Consider the following 8,587-nt stretch of genomic DNA (forward strand, 5'->3'; position numbering starts at 1 on the left):
AACGCCGTGGTCGTCGCCGACGCCATCGCCGCCGCCGCCGTCGCCCTCGCCGTCCGCCCCCGCTGTGAGCCGCCGCCGTCGAGGCTCTGTTCATAGCATTTTTTTTATATATGTTTTTTCATATATGTATTAATTTTTTTGTTTATAGCTATATGATGAATGGATGTGGCTATATATGTATGTATGAATATAATGTTCATAGCATTTTTTTGTTTATATATGTTTTTTCATATATGTATTAATTTTTTATTTAGTTTGTTAGTAGATACCGATTTTAGGTTAGTGCATTTTAATTAGGTTAGTGTAGAGGAAAAAGTAAAATAAGGAAAAGGAAGAAAAGAGGAAGAAGGAAGAAGGAAGAAGAAGAAAAGGAAGGAGTGGCAAAAGGAAAATAAGAAGAGGAAGACTTCTTTTTTTCTTCGATCTTCTCCTCTATTTTGTTCATGGATATATGCTAAAGAAAACGAGGGGGTGATAGATGATGATGAGGGGTCGAGAGTGGGGCGAGAGGTCGAGAGGTGTCGAGGGGAGAAAAAAAATGTTATCAGGGACGAGGGTCGTCGAGGGGTCGAGAGAGGGACGAGGGGTCGAGAGAACTAAATAAGAAGAAGAAGAGGAGAGGAAGAAGAGGAGAACTAAATAAAAAGAAGAAAAAAGAAGAAAAAGAAGAGGAGAAGAAGAAAGGAATAGTGGAGAAGAAGAGAAAATAGAATATATTCTATTTTTTCTTCTTCTCCACTATTCCTTTCTTCTTCTCCTCTATTTTTCCTTCTTTTTTTTCTTCAATCTTGTCCTCTAGCTATTCCTTTCTTCTTCTCCTCTTTCTTCTTCTTCTTCTTCTTCTTCTTCTTCTTCTTAATTTTTATCGGGAACGAGGGTGTCGAGGATCGCCGAGGGGTCGAGGGTCGGGAACTAGGGTAGAGGGTCGAGGGTCGTTAAGGGGTCAAGGGTCGAGGGTTTCAGGGTCGAGGGTTCGAGGGTTCTATAGGGTCGAGGGTCGAGGGTTCCAGGGTCGTCTAGGGGTCGAGGGTTCCAGGGTCGTCGAGGGTTCGAGGGGTCGAGGATCGCCGAGGGGTCGAGAGAGGTTTCCTAGTGTCAAAGTATTGAAGAAATCCATGGCTTCATCATTAGCCGGAAGTAACCAGGGCATGACGAAGTCCTCCAAAATTATTTTGGAATGGTGTCCCGGATAGGATAATTTGCCTTTTTGTATGAATTTCAGCAAAGGCCTTCCAAATAACGATATTTGGAAGGTTCTTGCTAAACTTTGTACCAAAAAGCGAATTATCCTATCTAGGACTCCGTTCCAAAATAACTTTGGAGAGCTTCTTACCATCATGCACATGTTACTTTCGCCTAATGATGAAGACATGGTTTTGTTGAATCCTTTGACACTATGCAACCTCCCGACCCCTCGGCGATCCTCTCGAACATGAGAGGAAGAAGAGGATCGCCGAGGGGTCGAGGGTTCCAGGGTCATCGAGGGTTCGAGGGGTCGAGGATCGCCGAGGGGTCGAGAGAGGTTTCCTAGTGTCAAAGTATTGAGGAAATCCATGGCTTCATCATTAGGCAGAAGTAACCAGGGCATGACGAAGTCCTCCAAAATTATTTTGGAATGGTGTCCCGGATAGGATAATTTTCCTTCTTGTATGAATTTCAGCAAAGGCCTTCCAAATAACGATATTTGGAAGGTTCTTGCTGAACTTTGTACCAAAAAGCGAATTATCCTATCTAGGACTCCGTTCCAAAATAACTTTGGAGAGCTTCATACCATCATGCACATGTTACTTTCGCCTAATGATGAAGACATGGTTTTGTTGAATCCTTTGACACTAGGCAACCTCCCGACCCCTCGGCAATGCTCTCGAACATAAGAGGAAGAAGAGGATAAAAAAAAGAAGAGGAAGAAGAAAAAAAGAGGAGAAGAAAGAATAGAGGAGTTCTTCTCCTCTATTCTTTCTTCTCCTCTTTTTTTCTTCTTCTTCCTCTTTTTTTTATCAGGAACGAGGGTCGTCGAGGGACATAGATGTAGTGTCGTCGTTGTCGATATATACCCCCTCCCGATAGCTTACTATGATTAGGTAGCTAGTTCTACGTTTGGCTCTAATATATCCATCTGTCATGTTTGAATAATAATTGCCATGTTGTAAATATTTGTAGAAACTATGGACACCGCCCTAGACGAAGCAAAAGAAGCGTTGTTGAGAGACATAATCGCAGAAGGAAGTGATGCCGTCTCGTTGTTTCTCAACGAAACCGATGGTCTAGAAGGAGAGGGTGAACAAGCTGGCTACGGTGACCTAATGCCGGTGCAAGAAGAAGAACATGAGGGAGGCTCCGGTGACCCAATGCCGGTGCAAGAAGGAGACCGTGATGACGGCTCCGGTGACCGAACCGAGTCCGACCAGGTATATATATTAGTTAAGCCTGTGCTGACTAGCTGATTGATGCATTCATTGTTTTGGTATGTACACATATTAATTAAGTCTTTGTTCTTTTTTCTAGCCCTCCGGATCGAGCACAACTTCGGTAAAGAGACGAGGCCCGAAGAAAAAGTTGAGCTCGGATGAAAAGTTTGAGATCATAGCAATCGCGCCCGACGGCCAACCGATTGAACCCCTCCAGACAAAGAGCGCATTTGTTGCTCAGTGTGGGGTTCTAGTTAGGGACAAGATCCCAATAAGCATCCAACAATGGTTTAAGCCGGCTACAAAAGACCCTGAGGTGTCTTATGTCAATGATATGCAGAAAAATGATCTTTGGACTGAGCTGAAGTCAAATTTCACCCTACCGCCAGAGGATAATCCAGAGAACCCAGTTAAAGAGAAATTAATCAAGTCTTTTGCTCTTAAGAGGATGGCAGAACTATTCAGGAGGTGGAAGAAAGAGCTGAATAAGTTTGTCGAAAATAATGAGACACCAGAATTCAAGGGCAGATATGAGAAGATCAAATATCACTGGCCCGCATTTGTGGCCCACAAGACATCGGAAAAGAGTAAGAAGATGTCGGCGACAAACAAGCAAAATGCTGCGAAGAAGATGCTTCACCATCGCACGGGATCAGGTGGCTACCTCGTAGCCCGGCCTAAGTGGGCCAAGACTGAGAATGATCTGGTTGATAAAGGGATCGAACCAGAGACAATTAGCTGGCCAGACCATTGCCGGACTTGGTTCTTCGGGGCTGGCGGAACCTTGGACCCTGTAATAGGGAAGTGCATTTGGACGAGTGATCAAATGGACATACCAGTCAGGAAGCTTAAGCAGTATATCGAAGCAGCACAGCACGGGAAGTTCTTTCCAGATAGTGAGAACGACGAGCTCACAATGGCCCTCAGGAATCCTGAGCACCCTGGACGGACACGAGGCATGCCAGGCTCCATTCCGTGGAAGGTTGGGTTTCCGGACGCAGGCGGTTACAAATCCCATGAGAGGAGGAAAAAAGTGCAGCAGACCCAAATGTAGGCGCTGCAAGCAAGGGTAGACGCGATAGAGGAACGAGAAGCAAATCACAGCAAATGTACTGCCGAAGCCTCCCCCGAAGCTACCCCACCATCTCAGCGCAGAAGCAGCGTGGCTTCCACCGAGCTGCTTCAGCCGGAGCATGCCTTGATGGCTCCTGCCAGCTATCCCGTGGATGCTATCACGGAGTCTCAAAATTGCCACCTTATGACGCAATGGATGAATTTGAAGGTCAAGGCGGCTGTTGGCTCTGTTTATCCTACTGAACCCGGCGCAACTTTTCACTGCCGGCCGATTCCAGAAGGATATGATAGGGTGATGGTGGATAAAATAATGGAGGGATTTGAGGACCTCCAGCTAGACCACCCTACCGGTGAAGGGGAGACTCGGCTAGGGTCTGCTCTAAAGCCTCCATGCCTATGGCGGAAGGAGCTCATCAACCTTCCGAACTGGACGCCTCCGCCTCCTCCTCCTCCTCCTCCAGCGAGTCAGGGCACTCCGCCTCCTCCACCGCCTCCTCCTTCGGCGAGTGACGATCAGGGCCCTCGGCCGGCTCCTTCTCCGGCGTGTGGCGGCACTCCACCTTCTTCTCCGCCTGCGCCGACGCGCCCGAGCAGCCAGCCTCCTCCTTCTTCGCCTCGTCAGCAAGGGCGGAAGAGACCTGCCGCCGCTCCAGCTGCTCCGGCGCGTCGTAGTCCTTCTCCTCCGCCTCGTAAGCAAGTAAAGAAGACAACCGCTCCGTTTGCTCGGTCGGCGTCTAGCAGTACAACCAGAGGCGGGAGGACATACAGATTCGGTCCTTCTCTGAAGACTCCAGAGAAGTTACCATATGAGAGGACCCCGGATAAGAACGCCGAGATCGCGCGAACCGAAATGGATGACTGGTTTCAAGGGTTGAGAGCAAAGAGACATCCACCTCCGGAGGCGAAGGTAGATCTGATGAAAGTGAAGCGCACTCTGCCTGCCCTGGCAAAACCACCCAAGTCTCCGCCGAAAGGCAACTATGAGCGCATTATTGCAAAGACATGGGCCGAAGCAGAGCGGTCGGGAAGTACAGTTAGTGATCAAAGGCTGAAAGAACGACGAGCAGCTGGGAAACAAATTGCCCAGCTCGGCGAACAAGCGAAGCAATCGTGCCCCCCCCCCTCAAGGTGCCTAGCGACATCGTCGATCCGAGGATGGTGCCCGGTTATGGCAATGTTGACGATTACCTGCCCGACGATGTACATTATGATACCATGGAGGTGCAGATACACAGATACGAGTACGGGAAGCCTCTCGTCAAAGATGAAAAATCTTTAACAACGATGATGCGAAGATTACATGATTGGTACTTGAAAATCTGCAGAGAGTCTGGGGGGAGGAGTACTTTATATGCGAGAGTTAAACCGGAGCATGACCTCGTTGGAATTGAACTGTTGCCTATTCCATTTGAGGAGTTCTATCAGTTTTTCAATCAATTGGCCCTCGATAAAACAACGATCACCTGCTACTGTCTGTAAGTACTACTACTTCTGTCATTAAGTCTCTCTATATAGCTCATCTCTTTCATTGCATGTATTTATAATTATCCTCACTATATTATGCAGAATGAAGATCGCCGAATTGATGAAAAGACAAATCGGTGATATTGGGTTCATTAACACATATCTCATATATGCAACTGAGGTTCAACATCGTCCCGGAGATACCGAGGCCAACTTGCTACGATCGTTCAAAAAAATGAAAACAAAGATATAATACTCTTTCCTTACAACTTCAAGTGAGTGTTACTGTCTTGTGCATATTCGGTTTCCCTTATATATTAGTCCAGGTTATAGTAAAGTAATTGATGAGTTATGCATGCGTGTGCAGTTTCCACTATATTCTCCTAGAGATTAGGCTTGAGCAGGGAGTAGTAACCGTCTTGGACTCTAAACGAAAAGATCCCCAGGAGTATGCGGACATGACTGAAATCCTCAAGAAGTAAGTTAAATCAATCATTATCCACCATATCAGCAACTTTGTTCATTTCCTGATATCAAGTAATTGTTTTCTTTGTCCGGCAGGGTTTGGAGAAAATTCACCAGAACAGTTCCGGGACTGCCGAAGGAGCTAGAATTTAGACACCCGAAAGTAAGTACTATACTAGCATGTTCCGCGCATCTCCTAGTGATTCAAGCGCTAGTTTCATCAATACCATTTAGCATTCTTGCTTATCAGTTTGATTGACCTCTATTTCTTGTAAAGTGGTTGTGGCAGGAAAAAGGGAATGATTTCTGTGGATACTACGTCTGCGAGTCCATCCGCCACACGACCTGTGAGCGGGGCGGGTACTCTGATGAACAATATGAAGTACGTAAATAACAACATTCACAATTTTATTTTATTACCATCATTTGTATTGAGTTTCATTCATTCATATATATGTATTGACCCCCTTCTTCAAATTAGATGTTTCGGAAGCGGGATGAACTCCTAGCACCAGCTCGCATGCGAGCAATTCAAGAGGAATTGGCGGCATTCTTTCTTGACCAAGTGATCGCTGAAGACGGAGAATACTATGTGGACCATGAGTCCGTATGATTATATTTGTAAAAGATAATTATTGTATATATGTAGCCGGTAGTGTCGGATAGATATACGAGAACTTGTTGTTCAACCAATCTCTCATAGAAGGAGAGGTGATCGATATCACTTCTCTCTGTATGCATATATGTTCATGACGATCTTCTGTTTCCTTCGTTTGCTTACTAGCTAACTAGCGTGTCTAGTCCTCTCTATACGTATGTATAGTACGTAGCGTCGACTAAGCACGGACGTAAGAGAGGACACTTCTCTCTATTAATTATAGCTAGCTAACACAATATATGAAACACCTAAATTAACCCCCCAAAACCCCCAACCCCCCCCCCTTTCAAAAAAAAAACAAAAACCCCAGCCACAGAAATGCTGACGCGTGGATGCCTATTGGTCCCGGTTGGTGCCACCAACCGGGACCAAAGGGTCTCCTGCCTGGGCTCTGCGCACTGCCCACATGGAGGCCCATCAATCCTGATTCTGGATTGAACCGGGACTAAAGATACAGGGCATTAGTACCGACACTTTAGTCCCAGTTCAGGAACCGGGACTAAAGGCCCTTACGAACCGGGACTATAGGCCCTTTTTCTACCAGTGACTGGGAGTGGAAGAACTGTCCATTTGCTTGGCAGGGCCAGTACAAGGGGCATGTTAACGAGTGCACTGTCATATTAGAAGCGGTGGCATCACAAGATCTTTGGATATGGCATTCTTTCTTCGGCATGGCAGGTTCTCACAATGATATCAACGTGTTGCAGCGTTCTCCAGTCTTTGCGAGGCTTGCAGAAGGCCACTCCCCACCTGTCAACTTTGAGATCAACTGCCACCATTACAACAAGGTATACTATCTAGCAGATGGTATATATCCTCAGTGGTCAACTTTTGTGAAGACAATCTCGAAACCCCAAGGTGAGAAGAGAAAGAGATTTGCCCACATGCAAGAGAGTGTTAGAAATGATGTGGAACGTGCTTTTGGTGTGCTTCAATCCCGGTGGGGTATCGTTCGAAACCCTGCACTGTCATGGGATGAAAGGAAGTTTGGGAGGTGATGACTGCTTGTGTGATCATGCACAACATGATCGTTGAGGACGAGCGTGATGAGAGTATCTTCGACCAAGGATTTGATTATCAAGGTGAAAATATTGAGCCCCTGCACCAAGACCCGGCCACATTTGAACAGTTTGCCCAATTCCACCGTGAGATGCGTGATTGGCACACTTGTGAATCTTCAAAATGACTTGGTTGAGCACGTGTGGGATCACGTTGGCAACCAATAGATGTATTTGTCCATTTTATGACTTGGTTGTAAAACTATTTTAATTTTCAGACACATGTTTGGGTTCGAAACTAGTTTTAATGCAAATTTGGGCAATTCTTGGCCTTGACGGACAGGATGGGGCAAAAGGATGCGGCTGCGCGCTGGGCGCACGGCCACCGCATCCCAAGATAGGCCCGGACATGACCCCAAATCCCTATCCAATGGAACAAAAATAGGACAAAACGGACGTCCGTTTGAGGTCGCACGGTGGAGTTGGCCTTAATGAGCCTGTGTGTATATATATCGCGTGACGGTGCAGGTGCCAAGTGTCGCCACGACCGCATTGCAGAGTAGTAGTTGTGGCTCTGTCTGTGGACCTTGGAGAAGGCAAGTGAGTCAGAGGACGTACGGCGACCACCTGTCGACCGTCGTCGTGTCATGATTTGATGATGATGATGAGAGGGTGCTGCGTAATTTAAGGAAGCAAGCAGCGAGAGGTCGGCTTGCTCATTACTAGCAAAATACTAATACTATCCGTGTTTAACAAACAAATCAGGTAACGATCATCATCCATTGGGTAATGCGGAAACGTGTCGCGGTCGAGCAGCAGCCCATCCGAGGCCGGAAAGGCAGAGGCTTGCCGGCGCGCGGCGGGCCAGCTTTAATTTGGTGCCTGCCGACCACCTTGGCTTGGCTTGGTTTGATCGGGTGGACGAGATTGACGACCCAAAGTATAGCAAGTGAACACATGTCCACCTCGGCTCGGCTCAGCTCCATTTGTTAACTCCTCCATCTCCAATCGGCGGCTCGCGTGGACATGCCCCCCAACTCTGGCCGCTCCTCCTCCAGCAAATGGCCGGAATCAGGTGTTAACAAATTTGCTCGCACTTCCCCAACATGGTTGACGACGACGGGAGAAGCACTCACTCCCGTCTTTTTTCCTCAACAATGCTGCACCGTTCATCCATCCACAAATACTAAAAAAGTATAGAGATGTTCTAGCTTTCTTTTCTTTCTAATTTGGATTTATATAGACATGCATTAGTGTGCTTCTTGTTCACTCATTTCAGTCTGTATCTAGTTTATATTAAATTATTGAAAACAATTAACGCGACCGGGCTCGTGTGCGGACAGTGAACTGTCACGCCTCATACTTGTGCTATGCATCTGAGTCTCTCACATTTCATCACCTACTCCCTCCGGTCCTTTTTAGTTTGCATATAAAATTTGACTGAAATCAAGCGTCGTAAAATTTGACTAACTTTATAGGAAAAAATATCAACATTCATAATCTGAAATCAATATCAATAG

The sequence above is a fragment of the Triticum dicoccoides genome, chromosome 2A, assembly GCF_002162155.2.
Source record: "Triticum dicoccoides isolate Atlit2015 ecotype Zavitan chromosome 2A, WEW_v2.0, whole genome shotgun sequence".
Lineage (NCBI taxonomy): Eukaryota > Viridiplantae > Streptophyta > Magnoliopsida > Poales > Poaceae > Triticum > Triticum dicoccoides.